The 25835-nt window shown below is 37.5% G+C and overlaps 1 protein-coding gene across 2 annotated transcripts in view; it reads left to right on the top strand.

Annotated features, from left to right (window-relative positions):
* BNC2 (basonuclin 2) overlaps nt 1-25835 on the top strand; it is a 299095-nt gene that overhangs the window by 212643 nt on the left and 60617 nt on the right. The gene's annotated exons all lie outside the window — the stretch shown is intronic.

The raw sequence follows: 25835 nt of genomic DNA, 5'->3' as shown, positions 1-25835 counted from the left end.
GCCATTATCTTCCAAACCTGTTTCATGTTATCCTTGTCAGATGCTTCTTCCCTGAGTTTCTCAGAACAAAATGTTGTGTTTTCCTGGGATTGGGTTGTGGGGTTTTTTAAGCTTGGAATTGAGAGTCATATGGTTATGATTTGAGAATGTCAAGCCTGACTTTTTTTTAAAGCAGTACCTTTTTCTCTGGGCAGTGAACTCACTGCAGAAACATCAAAGGGAATGTGTGCTGCTGGATCAAGGTGATTTTTTTCCTCAACCACATCATTCCCAGCTGTGGTTTTTATGATTAGAGGCAGGCGTTCCAGACACCTCCGAGTCCTTGCTAAGCATCAGATCTTTAACAGGATCCATCCCAGCTGAGTGACACTAAACAGACAGCCGTGGGGAGTTGGTGGGATAGGGCAACAGAGGAGTGGGTCTTAGGTACTTTGTGCACTCGCCAGCCAAGCTTATAACAAACTCAGCTAATGCTAGGCTGTAGGCTGCCTAGAGGCCCTGCATTATGCCTTTCAGGACTGCTTTCATTAGCAGAGGGGATGACTAGAGCCCAGAAAATGCTGTCATTGATCCTCTCACACTGAGTGCATGGATGTGCAGCATTCAGGTCACAACCTACTCAGCTTTGAAGCAGCTCCATTTCGCACTCCTGACAGCCACATACTGCCGACATGCCAGAGTTGACACAGTTCCTTCTCCGATCTGATTCTTTGCTCTGTGCAGCTAACTACATTGAATTCCCCACAGATGGTCCTTCCACTAGAAATATTAACACTTGTTTACTGGTCCTGTTGACATAAGAATTCTGAAAATAGCTGCTTCTGATAGCAATACTCCATTTCATGCATTCTTGGTTTTACTGCCTTCCTTACTACACACTTGTAGAGAATATTTTTACTGTCTCTTCCTGAGCCCAAAACAGGCTGCAACATCTTCCTCAGAATAAAGTTAGAGACCCAGATTAGATCCAGAGTACCTAAAGAGTTATAAATACTTTGATTTTAATTGGAACTTTGTAGAGGAAAGGAAATTTCAGATCCAGCAATTAGCACAGAAGTCAGTTGGCTTGTATTCGAGGTAGTGTTGTGGAAGGTATATAGTACCTTGGAGGCCATCCAGAATAAAGGTCACATAATAAAGGTTCTGGTTAGAGCAAAAGCCAAAAGAAGAATGTAAATCAGTCAAATGTCACTGTAACAGAAAATCCAGACAGTGCATTGTGCTGAAATTGCTAAATCTTTTCCAGTGCCATTGGAGCAGATCTTAAGAAGTCTGCTTAAAAAGGGCTTAACAAAATTCTGGGGAGTTAAGGTCTTGTTTCCAACTATAGGTTGATTTTACATTTCATTGTCTTCTGATATTCCTGAGCTTATGCTGAAGCAATGGAGATCCAAATCAGTACAGAGGAACTGAATTACTTTGTGGCATATAGTAGGAGTCAGCTCAGGCGTCTCAGTGTAAGAATTTCTTGGCTTTGTTTTGATTCAGAATAAACAATAGTAGTTGTTCCAGTACAAAAGAGAAGAGTTCCTGAAATCAATCAAGTTCCATTAATCACTGCAAGATGAGAATCAAACTTATTTGGCCACATGGTGAAGTAGTTACTCTTTGCACAGTTACTTTTTGTTTCAGTCTCTTCTAATGGTGGTAAGTGACCCTCAAAAAAGTTACATGCTTCGATTCAGAAAATAGTTTCCTGCAGTGGCCGGAATTGACACTTTTCACCCTTTTCCTTTTTTAAAAAAAATGAACACAGAAACCTTGACTTGGGAAAACAAAGCTTTGATTATAAAATTGAGATTGTTTTCAAGATTGAAAATCTTGATGCTCTATTTAAAAATACTTACAGGTGACTTCCGCAGTCTAGCCAAGTCTGGACCTAATGATTCAAGCAGTTCTCTGTAAGATTTTCAACCCAGCGTCCAAAACTGAAAAATTTGAGATTCTGAGGGTCATGACACCATCTCCTAGCTGATTTACCACCACCACTTACCAGAGCACTTGTTAGCCTTTTTTCTTATCCTGTGCTCTCTTATAATCTTGTCTTGTCGCTAATTTAGCTCTTTTTGGTCTCTAGTGAAGCTTTCTATATTTTTTTCCGTTGTTGCCTGTAATCATCAACCTGCATAGTCCATTTTTCCTACTTTACCACCATCTTTTTGTTTTGGTTCTTCTTTCTAATACTACTCTGTGAAGAAGGACACTGAAGAAGAGAGGTTTGTTCTTGTTGGTCTGCCTTCCTCCCAGAAGAGGAGGAAAAGAATAAGTGAGCAGGGTACAGCTCTTTTACTTTACTCCTATCTTGTCTTATTCACTTCTGCAACAATTTAGAAACAGCAGCCTGAGGGTGCTGGCAACTGTTCTCACTGAAAGGGAGCATTGCTTGGGATGTTTGGAACTACCTTTGGTAAGGAGCAGAGCTGTAGAGTGATCCACATATCAAACCTGAAGAAGTGAAATGGTTGTATTGATTAACTAATTTTTCAGTTCAATCCAAGAGTGTCAACTGCATGTCCAGTGTAATTATTCAGTAAAAAGGGAAAAGGAAGGCAAAGGAGGGAAATGGAAAAGATAATTGGGTTTAGAATTGGCATTATTATATGATATGTTTTGTACCTCTCCAATGCACTGGCAGCCCCAAGTCCCTTCCCAGAAGAGCCTGCAAATATTTATTTCTTTTCACAGTTTATTATATATATGGAGAATTACGGGAGTGCAAGACTAAATTTAGTCGTTTTTCAGTAGAAGAAGTTTTCACTAGGATACACACGGTTGTTAAAACTGAGAGAAAATATTAGTGAAAATATTCCATTTTTACTTAGACTTGGGGTCAACACTCCTCATCAGACCTTGCAAATGAGTTAAATATACTCAAAGATGCCTGTTAGCCAAAATTCCTTTTCCCCTTCAGAATTAAAGATCTTCTTCTGCCTGAGGGGAACCATGTACCCAAACCTGCATTATTTTTACCCCCATTCTTTTTGACATTTGACAGTGGCTCTTCCACAGTTTCATCTGAAGTTTTTGCTTCTGGAAAAGAAGAAGAGAGTTCAGAGGGGAAAAGAGGTATTGGATGACAGTTTGGCTAAAAACCGAGAGGGAGGTATAAGTTCTTGGGGGTATTTTTGTACATTAAATAATGAACTCATTAAATAACACAGCACCAGTGTGGTGAGCATTACTAGATAACTTAAGAAAAGGTAAGAGGTAGAATACAAAGAGACTAGGAGGAAGCTTCAACTAATTATTACTCTGCAGTGAAGGCTGAAAAATCAGGACTTCTTACTTTATTTCATTTATAATAAAAGTGTTTTACCTAACAAATGAATTTAGTCCCACCTTATCCTTGTGAATAAACTTGATAGAGTAGAAACATGTGAAAGAATGAAAATATGACTGGCCTAAGAAAGCAGGAGTTTGAAATCATCGTTAAGGCTCCTTCTATACTTGAAAATACTTTCAGATAAATTTATTACATAGTAATTTAATTTGAGGTGACCATATTCAACAAACCAGAAGATTAGATGTTTTTCTTAAGGAGGAAAAAGAAGATAGAGTGGAAATAGTGTAAAATATTTAAGATAGGGGAACTTGGGTGGCAGAGAAAGGGCTATATTTTTTGTCGACACAATTGTCTTTTTAAAGGGTCGATGAGAAACTTCCATTTTTAGAAATCTGATGGAACACCTAGCTTTTGAGTGTTCTAATTATCTGCCTCTCCAAAATAATAAAGTAGAAGACAAAGAGAATGAATTTGAAAAACTGCACATGTTGACTTCTGAAAAAGAGGATGTTTAATACAGCATAAGTATCATAAACATGCCCTACAAGTATCCCCTTGTGTTAACATTTCACGCGCTGAGTTCTTCTGATTCAGTAGTATACAGGCTGATTGGAGATGCCATAAATAACACCAGAGAAGGAACCACAGGGAATACTTTGAAGTTACTTGGCAACAAAATTTGTTTTGGCTGCTAATGGCTATTACTTGACATTTTTTATTCTTCATATTTTGTCTAAAACCTGCAACCCATCCTTGAAAGTTATACAAAACATATACACGTGCAGCCTATTTAGTATGTATCACACAAAGCACAATAAAGTATATTCAAATTGTTTTCCAGTAGCCAGGAAATTTCTATACCTGAGATTGCATGTTAGCTTCAATGCCCTGCCCTTGGGCAATGATGATATGATATGTATGAATCTGTGATACGTTTCTTGATTCCAAGAGCAAATGCTCGTGGTGGTGGTGGTGGTAGTGGCGGTGGTGAAGGATGCTTTTTGTATTTTGTTTGTTTGGGGTTTTGGGGTTTTTGTTTGTTTGTTTTCTTGCCAAGAGTGACTAGTCAATATTTATTTTGTCTTTCTAATGGACTGTTCTAGGAATTCCTTTGCTTCATGATCTAACCCCTACTCTGGAATATAAGTACTGGTTTATTGTTGGTCTTTTTTGCTCATTGAAATAGGTAGCAAATAGGTAGTTCCAAAACACTGATGAAATGCTTTTTCATACTTCTTTATAAAGTAAATAGGTGGGTTATTTCCAGTCTGTAAGATGCTGAAGAGAATTGTAAAACATACTTTAGAAAAGAGAAATATTTTGGTCCCTACTGATTCTAGAGGTATATGTGATAGTCCCTCCACGTGGGCCTATCACATAGACTTCTTTTCCTGTCAGGAGAAAGAAACAGTCCTTCTGTAATGAGATTTCTGTTATCCTGCAGCATGATGTATAAAACAATAGTTTGAGTCATGATCTAGAAATGCCACATTTTCTGTACTGACATGATCTGGAGTCTAGCCCACCAAGTTCTTTATGTTGCAGATACTAGGAAAGAGGAATGCCACTCTAAATACTTCACTTCATCCAAAAATTTCTCAGCCATAAGGAAGTATTTACCTGAATCACAGAGAAAGGAGCAATCATAGCAGGAACAGCTTGAAGTTGCACCAAGAGCTTTACAAGGGGAAAAATGCCATGACTTGAGTGCATGCTTGTGCAGGATTATCAACCCCATAATAAGGACACTATCTTTTTTAAAGTAAGATACAAGACATTTGTATCCTCATGATACATTTGCGTAGCAGGAATCTTCAGAGCCACAATGCTGTTTTGTACCATTTGAGCTTTGTCTCTCTCCTGTCTCTGGCATGTTCTCTGTCTTGTTCGTAGTGCAAGCCATACACTGAATCTTCAACTGAATTCACCATTCCCACCATTAATTCAGTTTTCCAGTCTTATTTTCTCCCTGACAGAGATGTTAGTCTGACTCTTGATCTCTGTATTTGCCAGAATCTCTTTTCTCTTGCAGTCATCAGTTCCTCCTCCTGGCTGTAATAAGGAACATTTTCAAAGACCTGTCCCTTCAACCTCAGCCACATCAGGCTGGTGCACCTTCAATTCAGACTGAAGCTTTAGGGAATGTAGCTCTGAAATTCTAACATGTTGCTGCAAATTGTATGCAAACAGGCTTATGTCCTGGCTTGATGACACTTGAGCTAATTTTCACAGGTGCCACAAGGAACATCCTGGCAAAGTTCTTATAAGATGTTCAGTCAGTAGTCAGAAATAAATAAACTATTGATACTGAGCCTTCTACTGCTGCTTCAACTACTGAAATAGTTATTACTAATCAACCTGAAACTGACACTTAGCACAGGCCAGATGCTCAAAATGAACAGGTTAAAGGCAAGCAAAATAAAATAGGTGTTTGTATCAGGAAGTTTTCAAGATCTTTAATATGATCACTTTCAAAGTCGTAGCTATTACTCCTTGTATCAGTTGAGGGTCAGAGCTAGTATTTTTTATTTCACGATGTGATAAGTCTCTGAGAACTATTTACTTTGGAAGTTGTTGAAGAGTTTAGGAGAGCACTATGAGATCAGTGTGGTAGAGGTATTATGACAAAACAAGCTGAGTGTTCCATGCTTCGTTCCTTACTATAAATTATAGGATTTATAGCGTCTACCTTAGTTTTATTTCAAGACAGCCTAGCATGTGTGGCTGGTACTTACTGAGTTGATCACCAGAGGTCTCACTGACCTTTGCAGCCTTATATGACTTGGACTTTCACATGGATGAACTGTTCCGGAACAATTTCTTCCATAGCACTGGGCACAAACAGTCCTTTTACTTACTTTACATCAGGTTGCTACTGCTGGTTTTTTGCTATTTTCTCTCTTTAGCCCTTTTTTTATATATATTTTTTTAGGTCACTGTTGCAGGAGTATTTAATTACAATCACTCTAAGAAACTGACAGGTTCCTTTCAGGTCTCCATTAATTTTTTACTTAAAGAGAGATGGAAAGAAGTTTCTTTCTCAGTGCAGAACTAAACAGCAATATTTCTGTTTATGTGAAACTCTGTCCTATCATAGCAGACTTTAATGCCTTTATTTTTGGTATCTCAGAGCAAAATAAGATGTTACTAAAATAATTATTTATATAGTAGCAAATTCATCAGATGTTATTTTTGTTCCTTTGTTCTTCACTCAAATTAAATTGGTACACCTCAAATTATATGTGGTCTTTGGCTATCTAATAGCATTTCTGGGTTTTGAGGGTGTAATAGAAACTGAACGTAATAGGTTTGAGGTACCAAAGCTTAGAAGCCAAGAAAATTCTCCCTATTAAAAATGTTTTGCACTGATTTTTTGGAGCAGCACATAAGCTTGATGAAGAAATCCTGGTTTATAATTTTTCATACATCAAAAGTTAGTTTCATAAAGCTTTGCAGTTAGGTTCTGTGTTTAATAGTTGGACTTATAAATCCACAGAAGATAATGATATAATGATATAATGATATAATAGCTTGTCTTGCATTGTTTTAAGTTTACTGTCTTACATCTTAATCATCCTGTGCTAGTTAAAGAACTATTTCATGCTTATGTAAAATTAAAGTATTTAGTAGAACCTTACATAACATCTAGCTTCATGGACTGTAATAAATTCATAGGCTTTGGCTGTATTGACTTATTAAAGGCCATATTGGATTATGAAGAACTGAGAAATCATAAGGCCCAACTTGGCCTTGCTGACTGCTGATCTTCCATGCGATACCTAGTCAAAGTTACATATCTTGAAGAGGACAGATCATTTTGCAAAGAATGCATTGGGTTCCTATTCTTTCAACCAAATTATACAAAACTGAAAGAAATCATCTTCTCACAAAAAAAAGGAGTTTTATAGGTAGGGTTAATATATTACATTTCAATGATTAACTGCCCTATGCAGATACTCAGATGGCTGACAGAAACAGGCTTTAAAAAGAAGGTGGCATTTTCAGGTGCTGAGGTTTTATAATGGAAAATTTGGACATTCTCCAGGTCAAATCATTTTAGTTGGTCAAAATATTGGTAAAGGTGTTTTTAGTAGTTTAAATATTAATGGTCATTAAAATAGTGTTCTAAAATATGAAAGATTTGTATTTAAAATTCTATGAATAAAAAGCTCCTGAACCTATTAGTGAACTATAGGCAGTATATGATGCCTCTGAGGCCAACACACCGGCTTCCTATTCCTGGTCAGACATGGATTAACATTGCAGGGTTTTGACAGTCTAGCACAGGCTTGTAGGAAATGAGAAGGAAGCACATACCAGGATTTCTTCCTCTCCTGTAAAGTCCTATTTAGGAAGGAAATATTTCTCAAGTGGAGCCTATGACATTCTCAAACATTATGTGAAGTCTGCAGAAAGAGATGCCAATCCTCTCTTGGTGCCCAGGACACTTTCTGGTGTGACTCAGGCATTACAGAAGAAACTGTTAGGCATAGGTGTAGTATGATGTTGAACTGTGCAACAAGTCTTGTAGGAATTATAGGTTTTTGGGATGATTTCTAGTCTTGGTGTCTGATCTCACTGGAAAGATGCTTAATTTGCACAGATTGAATAATATGGAATGTTTTCTGAGATGCCTTGAAATTTTCATAGACCTAGAGATGGATTTAATTGAGATTGTACTTAGTCTATGTATGAGCATATTTTCATTTGGGAACTAGGATGCTGTAATTGAAGAACTTAAGTTGTGTGGGTTTTTGTCTTGCTGGAGTTTGATGGCCTGAAAATTCGTAGTTCCATTTCTGGAATGTAACATTGATGCTGTGGCACTGTTTATTAACTGTCCTTCCATGTCTTTTTTTTCCCTTTCAAACATGGTCCATAAATCCCAATTTACGAATGTAAAAGCTACCTCTCATCTACCAGTACAGATGTCTATCTGTAAGCTAATAAGACAGTTAGTTAGACTGGCAAAAGAATTGGCAAATGCCAGTTTCACAGACTAAGACTGTAACGGGACTGCGAAAAGCGTGTTTAACTATACAGGTCCACTGGTCAAGAAGTCACATGAGTTCTGTGAGCAAGAGTCTACTTATGTATATATTGAATGCTGGGGGGAGAATTGAAAATCATATAACATTGTTTATTAAGTGATTATTCATATATGCAAATACATAACTGTCTCCTGCTCTCCAAAGAAGCTCTTTGGAAAAGGGTTGCAGCAGTTCTCAGGGTTGTTTGCTATTAAATATTAACCAGTGAATTAACTCCTGAATGTACCGTATGGAAGAACTGAAAATCTTTTCAATCTGCCTGAGGACCAGAGTCTCTCAGGATTTACACACTGAAGATATACGAACGCCAAAGGCCATGTATCATGTTGTATCTGACATCATCTCTAAATTTTGCAAGATAAGTATTCATTATTTTGTCAAGCCCATTTATTTGTGTGTATAAAGAAAGGATTGATCTTAAATGGTTTTGTTTTTCAGATGTTCTTTTAGAAGTTCTGTGTCTAATACAATAATTGATAACTAGGAAATGTTCTTAAAGGTAGTATATTTAAAATTCAGCTTCAAGGTGATTTTCTGGGGATAAAAGTAACCACTAATAGAAGTAATCTTAACCACTACATTTTTTCTTCAAAAAATTCTTTTAAGGTTTTTCTTTTTTTTCTTTTACATGCCTTTCTTCACAGGCCTTTGTAAGGTGCAAATCTTCCTGATTCAAGGGTTAAAAAGCCAACCTAAGGTCTATAAATCAGTAGACAGTTTTACTTATCAGAGTACTGGTTTTTACTTCAATAGACTGCTGGTTCTGTCATTCGTGCCAGCCTCTGCCTTATCACAAAGCCATCAGCCTGCATAGTGGAATGCTCTTTGTTTGGATTATTTACTTCTACTATAAACAAAGCTTAGAGGAAAAAATTTCAACTACAGGGCCCATGCACTGTCTAACTGTTGCTGGAAAATCACTGTCATGTGTTGCATAAAGTTGCTTGCTTTTCAAGAACACAACTGGCAATAGAATGTTTGTTTTTTAACACCAGCATATTTCACCCATGGTGAGAATTATGAGGTAATGGCCAAGACTTTTAAAACTGTAAAATTGCTCCTTTTATTTTTTAAGTTATCAAATGTGAAACACCGTGAATGCTGTAGGTATAAAAAGTAAACTCCACAAAACTGGGATGCTTTACTTGATGAATTAGCCATGATTTGAATGAGATTCTTTATACTGTACATCATATGAGATTTCTAGGACAATTTCAGTTCAGATAAATTTGTAACATTTTATGGTGCTTCAGTGTCTCCTTTTCTGTTTGGAAATGAGCAAATGTTCAGAAAAACAGAAAAAGATAGAAAGTCAGAGGATTTTCTTGAAAATATGTTGATATATGTTACAGTAACAGTTAATTCCAGTCTTACTTACCAAGTTCATGCATCCCACATTAACCAAAGCATTTGTAGTTTTGCATTTGTAACCATAAGTGGCATAACAGTTTATCTCCAAAGATGTCTGTTTCTGGTGTAGTTCGAAGACACAAGAATCTTCATCTCTGTTTGTCTGCAGCTTATCTTTGGCAGTTTTCTTTCTGTGAAATTCAATAGCAAGTTTCTTTCTGTGAAATGTGACTTAAGCAGCAAAGACTCTGAATTCCCCTTCAATTTTTCCTACTTTACTCAGTAGGATGAGAATATTTTTTAATATCATGTTGGAGGTTGCATTCTTCAAACTGTGCAAAGTTTTGCTTTCCAGAAATGCCTTTTCTAAACACATAATCTGGCACAGAAATGTTAATCAAAAATGCAATTGGGCTTGCATATCACCTTTGCCATTAACTAAAGAAGTGTTGAGAGAAACAAAAAGGGCTTTCTTATTCATAGGCTGTTGGAAAATTTCCTTTTATGCTTCATAATTGAATCTTCTGGTACATCCCTTTCTAGAGAGCTCAGTTTGAAACTATTGAACTCCCTTTCTAGGTAAAACCCCAGAAACTAATAAGATTCTCTCTCTGAATGTATTTTGTGGCCTTATTGACATATTAAAAACTGTATAACATGTTATTGGCACATAGACTGACCAGTTTAATTGATTAGTAATGGCACTTAAATATTTATAAACACAATATTGTGTTGGTACATACGTAGATATACCATGGCAATGGCAAAATGCAAAATGCATTAATAAACTAGTCATTTGCAAATTCTAATATAAATCATATATGTAGTTCTGTGCTATACAAATTATATATAATATATCATCAATACAAATGTTACAAACTTGTGCATATGTCATTTATTGACTACTAAAGGGATTTTGCTGTGTCTTGAAAAGATTCCAATATCAACATGGCTCAGGGGATCATGTTAATATCAAGAAGGCGAATGCCCATTTTAGTTGTCATTGAAACAGTGTGTTGTAAAATGCCTTTGGAAAAGGTATGCTGTGATGAGTATGTATTTCATTAACTATTCCACTGACCAGATTTTACGTTTTGGGTGGGGGTTTTTTTGGACTATGTGGACATAGTACATCCATCTGTTTGAAACAACATTATTTTTCTACCCAATTTCCCATTTTGTTGCTGCTGTTTTTTAGTAATCTGTGATTGATCTGTGATTGTTTTGAGATTGGATACCATCTCCTTCTTCTGGGTGAACCAAGAGAAAAATAGGTTGCATTATGCATGATGCCAGATTAACAAACTGCAGTGGATCCTTCTGAACGTATTAGTCCTTGAGCCTCTGTCTCAGCTTCATCACCATAACCTTTGCAATTGGAGACAGCAGTCTTTGAAGCATCATGCAGGATTTACATTTCCATTGGAAATGTGGATTCTAGCAATCAAGCCCTATTCCCTACAAATGTGAGATGAAGAGTAACTGTCTTGCAAAATGGTTAGGGGGATTCTGTGGTTGTCTGTGAATAGATGATAAAATGATAAAGTTGGCAGAAGTTACAAATTGAGCAGTACAAAAAAATTGATCATTAGGAGAAAAAACTGCATAAAATAACATATTTTCCTTTACTTTGGACAGTGTATATAAACAACCTATTGTTTTTGGGTTACCACATTCAACCCGCAGAGGGGAAGTGGTTATACAGGCAGCTGGGTAGTTTCACACTAATGTGTTTTTTTCTTTTGAAAAATGATGTATTTCTCACAGGTGAAGATGCCTTTTTCTATTTGCAAATGTTTTCTTTTTTCAAGAAAACTGTAAATGTGGAACTAAGGAAAAATGCAATTTTAGAGACTCATACTCTCAGAGTGAGGTTTCTGCCCCACTTCCTACCCAGTTAATCCTTCCATACTTTAATAGCTATCCCCTCCTCTTGATTGATACAGAAGAGCAAAATTATGGTGTTTGAGTGTTTTTCTTTTTAGGTTTTGTTCTTAAGACTTCTGAAAACATTACAGAACATAAAAATCCTACTTTGTTGCCTGGGATGTGAATGGCTTGCCTGCATGCCAATGTTGTATGCAAGGCCTCCTTGCCCTCATATTACCAAGTTGTGCTTTAATTTATAAAGAGATATCAAGAATCGTATGTCTTCTAGAAGGACTGCCAGAGTGTACCTCACAGTGTTCTAATAAAACCAGGAGAATTGTCATGACTGTCTGACTAACTGAGAACTTAAAATGCGATCTTTGAAGGATCTTAAAGGAATTAAATAACCAAGTTCCGTTGGATTTAAATAGCAGTGATGGGAGACTCATTGGATATTCACATTGCTTACTTTAGACCTCTAACATAGATGCTACAGCTGGGGCTTTGACTGCCTGAACTGAGGAGAGGCGGTGGAGATCACCTGTTAGGTGCCTCCAGTTAAGTAATAGCCTGATTTCTCTAACTCTTTTGGTTAATGATGATAATTTCTTCTTTTGTAGCCCTAATAAATTCTTTCCAGAGCTTCCAATATCCCTAGGCAATCTACGTGGAGACTAATGGAGTTTTCTAAATCCTTTCTTTAATACTTTTTTTACTTCTTCTGGGAAATGGGGAGAAGATTCTAAACCATAACTTTTCCCAAGTTTCTCCCACCTAATTTTGTGCTTCTACAAGTCTTGGACTGGACAGGCTGGCATATTTTTGGTGGGGATTTTTTAACTGTCCATATCTTTCTTGGGGGGGAGGGGGAGATGGAAAGGATTTAATTGATTAATTGTATTTAATGATTTTGCAGCTATTTTAGAGATTTAAAGAAGAACAACAATAGAAAAGATCCATCCAAAGGAAGACAATGGTGCAGTGGATGACTCTGAGTTATTTAAATAACAATAAATATTCTTAGTGTCTCATTGACAGTAATAGTTACCTAGGTCTGTCAAAATTCATCTGCATGAAGGTTGATTTGAACTAAGACCTACCATATTTTCCTGAAAAATTCTGAAGCTCTTGTGGAGTGAACCTGCACAGTGACACTAAATCCTTAGAGATGCTGTGTGGAAATGCTGTGATTTCAAACACAGGAGGACTGAAAAATATGAGTCTTGTATTTATTTTGTATACTTGCTTTTGATCAATAATTGTTGCTTTCAAAGAGTTAGTAATTTTTTTTCCCCTTTTTGAAATCTAGGCCAGAACAAAGCTCTTTGAACCCACAGAACATGCTTAAAACACACGAGGGGATAGTTGATAGCTGTTTTCTGATTACAAGCAAAAAGGGCAGATCTGCATGTGGCCTTATAGACAAAAATACATGTTTAGATGGAAGAATTAGATTGTAGCCAAGCTTTACTGAGAATACTGGATGACAGAGCAAATGAGACATAAAAGTAGTAAGGTTTGGAGTGAGGATTTTAGCCTGTAAAGTGTTTCCTGAAACACCCGAATGGGTCTTATACATCAATCAGTAAATAAAAAGCAACAAATGAATAAGCAGAAAAGATGTGTAAGAAAGAAAAACTGATTCACAGCAGATGCTGTGACTTTCTTACATGGTTTAGAAGGAGATCTGCATTCTGCAGAAGTTGACTTAACCTGAGCCCTTATTTCCCTGTCCTTTAAAGCTCTTCTTGTCTCCACAATTGCCAGAAGAGCTGAAGAAGAGGTATCAAGTTTTTTGGGGAGGAAATAGCTGGAAGACCAGAGCGGGTTATGGCAGCATAAAGCACATGCCTGTATGTTTTGTCATTTTGTTTTACAGGACCAAGTATATAGTGTAGTAGTTCCCATTTTCTCTAAGTCAGTTAGGATAGACATGTTCTTCAGTATATGAAATTCCTGTTTTCCAGAGGGACCAGAAGTGTATATGCAAATCAGGTCTCATCTCATCTCATAAAGGAGGCAAGGCCTGAGAAATTTTGGAGCTTCATGCTCCCCACCTTCCCACAGAAAGAAGGATTGGATGGTGTGACACAGAACTGAAATTAATTTCTGCTATATCCAGGCTGTAGTATAATATACCCCAACCATTTAAACTTACTGCTAAGACATACTACAGACGAGTTTTTGTGAAGTTTCAATATCCTCATTACAAGGCCCCAAATAAAAGCCTAATCTGTCAAAAATGAAGGATATCAATATACACAATGCATTTTATAGTTGCCTTCAGCAAGAAGTGAATTCTGCTAGAGAACAATAAATAAATAGAATATAGTAGCCTACCTATCAAGAAGTGTGGTGACTTTTTTCAGGATGGGTCTCTGTTGGGGTTCAGAGTTCTCTTTGGTCTTATTTAAGTGGTGTTTTATCAGTCAGAAAAAATAGTACTAAACTATAATGTAGCTCTGCTAAAACAGATTAGAATAAAGATTTAATATGTCACTTTCTGTGAAGAATCTGATACCCACCATGTAGTGCTGTAATGGAATGGAAACAAATGAACCAACTCGAAGTTATGACTCTCCATGGTTTTTAGGTCTCTCATACATTTTTATAAAACATATATGAGAACTTTGGAATTGTGAGGGTTTTCTAATGAAATTGTGTTCCAATAAACGTCTAAAGTAAAATTCTGTTTGCAGTTCTGTGTGTGCTGTGAAATACTAGCACTTCACCTGATTGCTGACCAAAATTTAAAACCAAATATATGTTTTACAAAACTAAATATGTGCTAAGATAATGATGTATTCTTTAATCAGCAAGTTGTTGATCTTGCAGGTTAAATATTCAATGCAAAAATGGTTTTGTTTCTAGATACTAAGAATTTTTTTGTAAATATTGATTTATGTGAACACTAGTAACATCTTTGTGCAGACAGGCATATCTGAAACAAGCTAAGTGTAGCTCCTAGTGTTCACAGAAGGGCAAACAGGATGGCTTATGAGTAATAAACACACAGTTCACTTGAGTAATGGCAATGATTCGCCTCTGGTTTCATGTATCAAACTGGAAGTGGAATACCATCATCTTCTCCCATAAAATTATTATCTTTTTCTTCATGTAAGGCTGTTGCAGATTTGGGGATTTTGCTGGTTTTTCAAGTGATGGAATGTTCATCATTACAATCCTACTAAATTTTTCCTCTGAGACAGCAAAAGCTGTCTAAAGAGAAGGTTATTAAGGAACAACTACCAACTCTGGTAATTTAAGTTTAGCATTTGGCATTCTTTGCCTTCCAACAGCATTATAAATGCTGGTAGTTTATTTTTACTCGTAAGTTAGCTTTGCATCAGAACAAACATCCCTAAAATGCATTAGCCTTACAGCAAAGGAGTGGAAAGCTATGAAGCAGGAAGCCTTACAAAGTCTTCAGGGAAATCTTGAGTGCTTTTGAGAATGATTTGTTTTCAAAGGGCTTAAGCAAAATCATCTCCAGAAAAGATATGAGTGTTTCAGGCAAGGTGCAGGGAAAAGGCATTGTGGCTCCAGCATGGACTTTGCCTTCTACAAATAATTTTACTACAGACACAGAACACACCTTTATATTTTTACAGGCACTCATTCACAGAAGAGCACAGGTTATCAAGGTTGTGACAGATTTAGAAGTCATTAATGTAAAGCATTAGAAACTGTAAACCAAGACAGTCTGTGAATACATTAGGCCATTGACTGGAGGAAGCAGGTATAAGTGTAACCACAGCACTTTTAGGTCAGAAATTTTACAGGAACAACAAATTCAGTTTTCCAGACCAGAGGGAGCACCAGTAGACATTGGTAGGGGTGGTATTGCATCAGCGCTTCCAGATGCAAGGTTGTCTCAGCAGCATAAATGTTTCCAATGAAATAATAGGGGAAAGTGAGTGGGTTCTGTTCTTAACACATGAAGAAATGTATATCACATAGGTGAAGAGTCAATGACAAAAAACACGTGGGTGGCTAGCAGTCAACACCATGTAAGCATAAGAATTTCTCTCTGTGTGTCAGTCTGAAAAGCATGAGTTTCTCTCCAGAGTTCTTAGATGGACTTTGCCTCTCTTCCCCGCTTTTCTTTTCTTTCTTTTGAAGGAGGTAATTTCAGCCTAAAAAATATAAAAATTTTTGCCCTTCAATTTTTACTTCACTGGTACAGTCTGCAAGTTCTAGATGAGAGTTTTTATGGATGGTTATGGAAATAAGTACTTCTTTATTATTTTCAAAAAGGTATGAGAGCTTGAGAGTTTCATTTCTGATTTAGATACTTGAGAGCTGAAATCCTGTTCATTATTAGTGAGGCCTAAGTCCTTAAATTAGGGCCCTTCCAGGCCTTTTTTACAGTTTTCTCCCACATCTTTTATTATAATCTTGAGATTGATATTTTAGTTCTTGATAGACGTGTCCCTTAATTCTTTACCTCCTGCTTTCTGTAGCAGTTGTTTAGGACAAAGGGTAACTTAACTTCCCTAGAATCTTGTAATTTTCGTTGTGAAGGTCAACTGACTATTGCAAATGAAGAATATGTTCTCTAGACCAACTGCTGTTTGCTTCTACAGTAAGGCTTACTGACCACTTTTGAAGTTTTGAAGAATTGAACTCTGAAGAGGAACAATTACTGAGCTCCTAATTTACTCCTGTGTAGCTCTGGAGATTGTTATTACTCCCTAAAAGCAGAATTTGAAATAAAGTTAACTGGGGAGAACAGCTAGCAGATGTTGTAAAGTATAATGTAGGTCTATCCATCTGAAAGCTCCTTAAGTTCTTCTGTTACTACTTTCCATAATCAAGTATGTATATTTACTGCTGCTTAAGAATACAATGTGGAGATCTTTGTTTCAAGAAAATCGTGAGAGATCACCTGAGACCAGTGCATCTGGTTCTGATCTATTGGGTCAAATGATGATCAAGCACAATGCAAAGATTTTGAATACGTAATGTAGATGACTTGATAATTGTAAAGATTTTACCCTGAAATATAGAGGAAGTCCTACACAGTATCATCAAATAAGACTTATCTATTTCAAGAAAAGGTGAAAACATTCACTGGTTATTTACAAATAGCCTTTCCTCCAACTCTTATGTGTAAATGTGTGTGTGTGCGTGTGTATATTTATATACACAAGAAAATGTATGTTTTTCTATAAAATTACAATTACCGAATTAGGAAATGTTGGAGTTGGAAATAATTGAAATTCCTGCAAGCTTCTTGACAGCTTTCTGTATGAAACATAGTATGAATTTTTTTGAGCAGTTAAATAAAATAGTCATAAACTCTTCATGATGGAATGAGAGTTGCATACTCTGGTTTCTTTTGAAGTACACATGGATGACAAGTAGCAAGATGTTTCTTACTGTTAGTGGATGAATACAAAGTTCTGTAATATTCATGGAGTTCTATATCCTAACAGTGAGTCTTAGTGTCTTCACCCTCAAATATTTATATTTAGATTCATTTGGAATAAAGAAATAAATTGGAAAGTCTTGACTTTTGTGTGCCTTAGCATTGTAACCACAATACTTTAACAGTACCAATGTAACTAAATGAAGTTTCACTCCTTTATTTTTAAGGAGTAACAATTTCCTTAATTATTACAGATCTGATTTTATCTGTAGTTTTCTTTAGGTTTTGTTGATAGAAACCAGTGGGTTCTCAATTGCTTTTTATTGTTTGATCAAACTACTGTTTTAGGGCTTGGTTTTCTTGAAAGGAGCTTTAAAATAAAGGGAAAGAAAATTTAATGCTAATTGCAATGAAGTCATGTATCTGTGTTCACCCTTCAGTAGATCAAGTGAAAATGTGCAATACAATTTTACTAGGTAAGTAACACCCTGTTGTTTCCCTTGGAATCCTAAGGTTTCTAGACGAACCTTAGAGCAACAGATTTCTTAAAGTGTCTTGTAATAGTATATAAATTCCTAGAGTAAAAAGTATTTGTCTGGTAGAAGTTAGGGGAGCTGAAAATATTTTCTGTGGTTTTACCCAAGTTGCAGATGCAGTCTCTTCCAACCTGAGAAAAGGCTGGCAGAAATTTTAAGAAGCCTTCAAGATTTAAAGTCAAATAACTTTTACAGTCTTCTTTCTGTTGTAACCCGCTCTTTAGAAATGAAATGTCTTCCAAAACAAATTGTTCAGGAGAGTTTACAAATTTCCTGTGGTTGTCTACAAACACACCATACTTCTCAGAGAGTTAATAAATTCAGACTTTCAGATGTTAACCATGTTGTCATAAGGATATCTGACCATTTGCATTATGATATGATAGGAATTCTGTGTATCATGGTCCGGTATAATAATTTTCACAAAAGTCACATATGAAATGTTTTAAGATTCCTAGATCATTATTATTAATAAGAAATGTCTGAAAGATATTTTCAGTGGTAAAAGTTTCTTTTCTCTCATTACCTTCAAATTACTCAAAAGAAATTACTCAACAGTTTAAAGGTTCTGAACAAGAGATCGGAAATATCTGTGGAGGAAAGTAAGTGTCTGTTTGTTTTCTACAAAAGCAGTTATACGAATGTAAGCCCCTAAATTTTTAATTAATGCTGCTTAACAAATCTGTGAGACCTGATGGGATTCATTCCAGAATCCTCAAAGAGCTGGCTGATGTCATCACAAAACCTCTCAGTGATTTTTGAGTAGTCTTGGAAATCTGGAGAGGTTACAGCTGACTGGAAGGTGGTGAATGTTGTCCTGATTTTCAAGAAGAGCAAGAAACAGGAACCCAGAAACTACAGGCCTGTCAGTCTCACTTCAGCGTCTGGTAAAGTTACAGAGAAGATTATTCTGGGAGGTATTGAAAACAGCTGAAAGACAACCCTGTCATCGGTCACAGCTTCATGGGAGGAAAGTCCTGCTTATACAAACTGATTTTCTTCTATGACGAGGTAACCCACCTAATCGACCAAGGGAAGCCAGCTGATGTAATCTTCTGGGATTTCAGTAAAGGTTTCGATACTGTCTCTCACAGGATCCTTCTGGACAAAATGTCCAGCACACAGCTGAATAAACACATCATGTAGTGGGTGAACAATTTGCTCATGGGTCAAGAACAGAGGGTAATAGTGACTGGGATGACATCAGACTGGTGACCTGTCACTAGTGGGGTTCCACAGGGCTCCATCTTAGGCCCTGTGCTCTTCAACATCTTCATAAATGACTTGGACGCAGGACTGGAGGAGATCCTAGGCAAGTTTGCAGATGATACAAAACTGGGAGGAGGTGTTGACTCCCTTGAAGAAAGGGAGGCTGTACAGAGAAACCTCAACAAATCAGAGGAGTGGGCAATCACCAATATGAAGTTCAATAAGGGAAAGCGCTGGATTCTGCAGCTGGGTTGGGGCAACCATGGGTGTATGGACAGACTGGGGAATGAGATGCTGGAAAGCAGTGCCACAGAAAGGGCCCTGGGGCTCCTGGTTAATGGCAAGTTTAATATGAGAGTCAGCAGTGCCCTGGCAGCCAGGAGGGCCAACCGGGTCCTGGGGGCATCAGGCAAAGCATCACCAGCCGGTCAAGGGAGGGGATTGTCCTGCTCTGCTCTGCACTGGGGTGGCCTCACCTTGAATATTGTGTGCAGTTTTAGGCACTGCAAAGAAAGATATTAAGCAATAGAGAACATCCACAGGAGGGCAAAAAGATGGTGAAGGCCTCCCGTATGAGGAGTGGCTAAGGACTGTTCAGCCTGGAGGAGAATGAGGGGAGATCTCACTGCAGTCACAACTTCCTCAAGAGGGGAAGAGGAGGAGCAGGCACTGATCTCTTCTCTGTGGTGACCAGTGACAGGACCCAAGGGAATGTCCTGAAGTTGTGTCAGGGGAGGTTTAGGTTGGATATTAGGAAAAGGTTCTTCACCCAGAGGGTGTTTGGGCACTGGAACAGGCTCCTCAGGGAAGTGGTCACAGCACCAAGCCTGCCAGAGTTCAAGAAGCATTTGGATGATACTCTCAGGCACATGGTGTGACTCTTGGGGATGGTCCTATGCAGGGGCAGGAGTTGGACTCAGTGATCGTTGTCGGTCCCTTCTGTGATTCTGTGAACTAAATGTAATTGAATAGAAATTCTGTAGCAGAATGGTCACCCAGAGAAATCTTCCAAAGTTTTATGATTGCAGGTAATTAATGATAGTGCAGTGTTCACAAGACATGATATAGATAAAAAACTTGAATTCTGTAATATTGTTAATTAGTTGCCAGCAGCAAATAATCAATATTATGTAGATTTAATGTATAGAATAGTGTATAGATTCAATGACAACCACTGTAGATGAAAATATTCCTCCAAAATGCATCTCCTAGTTTTCAGTCACAGTCCTTCTTCCACAAAATCAGGACAGTTTAAAATATGTGCAATATACAGAATGTTACCACACTGTATAGATGTAGTCACCCATTCTTTTCAAACATACTGGGGTTATATGTTTTGTTCCCTTATAGGCAACTTCTTTAGCTCAACTGTATTTCCTGGAACAGAAACTGTATCTTTAAAAGAAAAAAAAAAGAAAAAAAGAAAAAAGTGCAGCATACTGTACATGCCAACCAGCTCTGTTTTTTTAACACATGATTATTTTATTGGGGTGTACATTAATTAATCCTGAAATAAGATCCTGTGTGACATTCAAAGTTGTGTTGAGTAGCGCAGAGTTTAAATATTTTAGTTTTACAACTCTGTTATGCTGGCAGCAAACAATAGTATCTCAGTGAAGTCAGCGTATGAACACTGCTTGTGATGACATCTGGAAGGCATGTTTTATCTATAAGCACAGTTGTAGACAAATGAAAGCAGACAGATGTAAGGTTGGTGTGGCATCTTCGCCTCAAGCACTCTCCGGCTGTACATTTTCCAGCGTGTCAAAAACAGGGAGCTTTTCTCTGGAATAAAAACATTCTGTCACATCTGTACGTCAACTACTGTGCTGCCTTCTCTGAGCTCTGAGGTGTAATGGCAGATATTGTTCAAAATTTAACACAAAGCCAAATTTCAAAATGCTGAGAACTGCTTGAGTGTTTGGAGTATGAGTCACCAAGGGACAATAAAAACCATAAATTATTAGCTTACATTCTTAGTCTTATCAATACTGCCTGGTAGGGAGGTGGTGTTGGTGTTTATGGCAAGGATATGCAGATATTTCTAAAAGTATCTTTCACACTGATATTTCATTTGAGTAACAAATGCATTTTAGGGAGGATAAGAAAAAATCTGTCTGTGTAGCAAGGTCTATGAATGCCTCATCCTTTGAAAAGTGTAGCCTGATTCTTAGCACAAGTTATACTTGTTATGTGGAGTGACACTCTTAACAGGCCTGATGCTCTTCTGTGTAGAATTAATTTTCTAGAGAGAAAAATACTATGTGTTTGCAAGAGGTAGGAGGGAGGAAAGTGTAGGCACTATTCTGTGAGAGGGGGTTTTTTGTTGTTTTGGTTTTTTGGTTTTTTTTTTCTTTTTTTTTTAAATTATTTGCTTTCCTGTAGTTTTCACCAGGGACCTGAGCTGATTCAAGCAGTAAAACACACTGCACCTGCTATGGTACATGCAGTTCAGGCACAAGTCTCTGGAGGTTTGTGGATGAAATACTCCATCCAGTGTATGTGTCACCTAAGCTTTTGCTAATTACATTTAAGTGTATTTTTTAAGGAACTGGAAACTCTGGACAGAATCCAGCCTTTGCTAGAAAGGTTTCATTGTATTGTAAGCTACGCAAAAAAAAAAAAAGAAAAAAAGAATGCGCATTGGTAGATTTAAATCAGCAGTAGCAGAAACTGCAGAGATAAAATTGGGAAAGAAGTCCAGAATCACTTATCAACACTTTTGACTTCTTGGTATTCTTTGCTTGTTTAGAATCTGACTGCTTTCGATTATAGCATATCTTTATACTCAGGAAAAATCAGTAGCAAAAGGTGGTGAAGTGCACAGGTTTTTTAGTAATAGAGAATCATTACACTTTTAACTTGGGGAATACAGTTGTCCATTTCCTGTTTGTCCCCACCACAGTACCATCAATCTATTCAGAGTGCTTTGTATTCAGAGCCCAAGGGCCCCAGATAAGTGCCTTTGTGTACATAAAATGGCACTTTTTTGTTTTACATGCTGTTAGCATAGGGCAAAGGAAGTGAGTGTGTAATTGCATATGTACAGCAAATAGCCATTTGTACCTGCAAGGAGCAAATGGGCCCACTCAGATGGATTGGTCGGCCTTTAATAGCACTTGAGTGAGCTGATAGACAGACATAGATGTACCTGTTACACCAGAGACCTGAGGCCCTTGTACCTTTGCATGACTTTTCACTTAAAAACTACTGTTTGTGGTTCAGTGGCTCCATCACTCTATTTGTGTTCCTTTGCTTGTAAGACCATGGACTGCTCCTTAGAGTCCTGGTTTCTAAAACTTTAATGCTGTAATGCTGACCCATTGGTAATGTTCCCATACTGGAAAGCACATTAGCCTTAACTTGAACGATGTAGTTTTAACAGCCAGCAGTAAATATTTTACTTTGTTCTTCTTGGCATGTTTTTGTCTGGTTGTTTTTTTTTTTTAATGCCCACAATTTTAACAGAAGTAGAAAATCCTATAGTCTGACCACAGACCATCATTTCACAGCAACTAAAAATTCTTGTCTCATCACCTAGTTGATTGAGCAGAGGAGTGAAGATATAGAGACTGCAAAAAATATAAGTACTCTTGTAGACTGACACATCATCACTCACCTATACAAAAGTAAAGAATTAAATCTGATATCCTGTGATTTGGTGTGGTGTTGTTACTGCAATAATTTTGCTATATTAGAGTAGCAAACATTTTCAGTCCTTCAGTTTAGTACTGCTGGCCTTTTAAGTATATCTAGGGTGAGTGCAATACCTTTGACCTGTGTACCATACATTGCAAGCCTACTGAAAACCCATCTGAGACCAGAACTACTGTAATTTGTTTATAATTGACTGATCTTTTGCTTCCAATACAGTAAATCCACTTTTTCCTGCCTATTATATTAGGTGGTTTTTGTGGTTTAAAAAACATTTTGGAGGTTTCTTTTCTGTAGCTTTTTTTTTTTTTTTAGTGTCCCACACAACTAATTGGCAACCGATTTTAATTGCAAAACTTGCTGGAGATTTTTTTCATAGATGTCTATGGGATTTTTAATATTTATTATTTAAATTTTGGTAGTATTAAGAGGCTCAAGCTCAGAATTTGTGCGTGCCTATGCCAAGAGCAATTCAGATACAGAGTCAGTATAGGACTACCTACATATACCAAAAGTAAGTACTTTGAAAAAATTTATTTTCATATATGATTTTGTAAAGTATAAGTACAAAAAATTATACTCCAGTAGAATCCATTTGGAGACCTGTAGTCAGTGATCAATACTAGGTCTTATTCAACTTATTTATCAGTGACCTGCATGAAGGGATGGAATGCACCCTCAGCAAGGTTGCTGATGATATGAAGCTGAGGGGAGCAGCTGATACACCTGAAGGCTGTGCTGCCGTTCAGTGGGACCTTGATAGGCTGGAGAGTTGGGCACAGAGAAATCTAATGATGTTCAACAAGGGCAAGTGTAGGGTCCTGCACCTGGGGAGGAATAATCCTGAGTGCCAGTACGTGTTGAGAGCTGAGCTACTGGAGAGCAGTTCTGTGGAGGAGGACCTGCGAGTCTTGGTGGATGAGAAGTTGACCATGAGCCAGCAGTGAGCCCTCACAGCCAGGAGGGCCAATGGTATCCTGGGGTGCATCAGGAAGAGCATTGCCAGCAGGTCAAGGGAGGTGATCCTGCCCCTCTACTTGGCCCTATTGAGGTCACATCTGGAGTGCTGTGTCCAGTTCTGGGCTCCTCAGTGCACAAGACAAGGAGCTACTGTAGAGGGTCCAGTGGAGGGCCACAACTATGATCAGGGGTCTGCAAAATCTCTCTTATGAGGAGAGACTGCAGGAGCTGGGCCTGTTTAGTCTAGAGAACAGAAGGCTGAGAGGGGATCTCATCAATACATTTAAATATCTCAAAGGCAGGCATCAGGAGGATGGAGCCAGACTCTTTTAGTGGTGCCCAGCAACAGGACAAGGAGTAGTGGCCATAAACTAAAACGCAAGAAGTTTCACCTCAACATGAGGAAGACCTTCATTATGTTGGGGTTGTCAGAGCATTGGAACAGGCTGCCCAGGGAGATCATGGAGTCTTCCTCTGGGGAGACATTCAAAACCCACCTGGATGCATTCATGTCTAACCAGCTCTGGTGACCCTGGCTCGGCAGGGTGGTTGGACTAGATGATCTCCAGAGCTTCTTTCCAACCTTAACAATTTTGTGAGTCTGTGAAATTAATATTGTAAGTAAACAGATGGTGGAATCTTCATTAACTATTATGGAGATTTGGTTTTCCCCATTATTCTCTCTTTTTATAGTGACAGTTAATTGTTAGTTCTTGTATAATTTTGTCCAGTTTATTGGAGATTATCTCAAAATGACTTTTTTTTCTGAAAGCAGAATACAGACTTGATCTTTTGTCTAGTTTGGACAGTGTACTTCTAGCTTAGAATAACATAACCTTTAACAAAATATATGCTGATAACAGCTTAGTGCTTGACTCTCTTTTCTTTGCATGTTGACTGTGATTTTTATTATCTTATTATAAAGCTGGGATTGTTTCTGTCTGCTGCAATAGAGAACTAGTGGTACACCTGTGAAGATGATCTTTAAAGCTGGGTGCCTTTTTTTCTGTGTTCATAAGCATAATTCAGTGGTCTGGCATAATTGAGTTTGACTGGCAACATCTTTTGACAGACAAATTTTCAGTATAGTTGTCTGTGCTATACTTGATATCTGCCCATGCTTTGGGTCTCATTCTTGTCAGACAGGTTTTTGCATTCCAGTGACATTGGTTTCTGTTGAACACAGCACAGATGATATAGAGTCTTACCCAGGGTGTGATTTCAAGCAATTTTACCTCTAGTTAGTTTGAACTTTCCCTTACTGCTAGTTTGCACTGACACCAAACATTTACATACTCATTGTGACTGGAGCCTGGGCATTTAAACGTGGAAAAGTGCTCTTAACCCACGTGAGAAAAGCTGGGGGAATTTTGAATTCCCTTTTGTCATCACCAAACACCATGACTAATTTCCCCTTTGTTTTTTTCCTAAACAGAAAAGCAATTAATTTACATAGCTTTACCTTTAGAGAGAGACTGGCAGGAGAGTTGAAAATCTGTCACATCTCATGCACTACAGTAAGTTCTTCTTTTAGTATGTAAGGATGTATAAAAACAAACACTTGTTACTAATATTAGAGTATAATGTTTTTATGTTCCCTATAGTGGAATGAAACTAACCTGTGTCGTCATCTACGCCCTCATCTTATTCTGCTTAGCTCAGCTGGTAGCTGTCAATAGTCCGGGAAGGGTATTTCTTCTTCCTAAGTGACAAGCTCTTTTTTCTTATTGCAAAAGCAGATTTGTTTTAATACGTAATGTTATCATTTTGGTGGTGCAAAACCATGCTTGCATACTTAAAATGTGCTCTTGTACAATCCACCAGCATCCATGTGACTAATTTAGGTCTTGTGCTTCCTCAGCTAAAAAACACCTGTACAGAAGATGTTCTGTACTTGTTATATCTAACAGTTCTTTCATCTTATAATTTGCATTAAAGGATGTTTTTAGGCAAAAAATTCTATGTTCACTGAAGGATAAAAAGAGAGATTAAGCAATAGACCATCCAGGAAAAAGGAGGCATTTTAGACTCTCTCTGAATGTTCTGAGTTTGGGTGTTTTCCGTTTTGTCTTCCAAGTATTTCCAGTCTTATTCATTTCTCTCTTGTGCTGATATGAAACAGTAACACCTCACATTTTCATGTCTGCAAGTGAGATGCACCTCAGACTCAGTAGTTGCCATGGCTTGCAGAATTTACTGTTGCAAACAAAATGCAGGCCATCGGTGCCTCTGTAAAGAGATCGGTGTTGGATGAAAACACCCCATAAGGCACTGTGATGACTCTCTATTTTACAAGTGACTACACAGTTTTTATCGGGTTTGGCATCTTTCTGTGGCTATCCTGGCTACATTGGGAGGTGCGTCTAAGATCAAGTACATTTTGTGTAAAGAGATGTGGTCAGTTATTCTACTTGATAGAAGAGAATAGGTAGCCAGAACATAGCTGGAGAAGTGTGAAGAAAGAAAAGTACAACAGCAGGAGCAAAAATAAGGAGAGCAATGAGGAACAAAAAGTTTATAAATTACAGTATTGCTATTATATTTAGACTTTA

The sequence above is a fragment of the Manacus vitellinus genome, unplaced genomic scaffold, assembly GCF_001715985.3.
Source record: "Manacus vitellinus isolate BGI_N305 unplaced genomic scaffold, ASM171598v3 scaffold_50_pilon, whole genome shotgun sequence".
NCBI lineage: Eukaryota > Metazoa > Chordata > Aves > Passeriformes > Pipridae > Manacus > Manacus vitellinus.
Note: the sequence above shows the minus strand (reverse complement) of the source record. Positions and strands in the feature narration are given on the sequence as shown.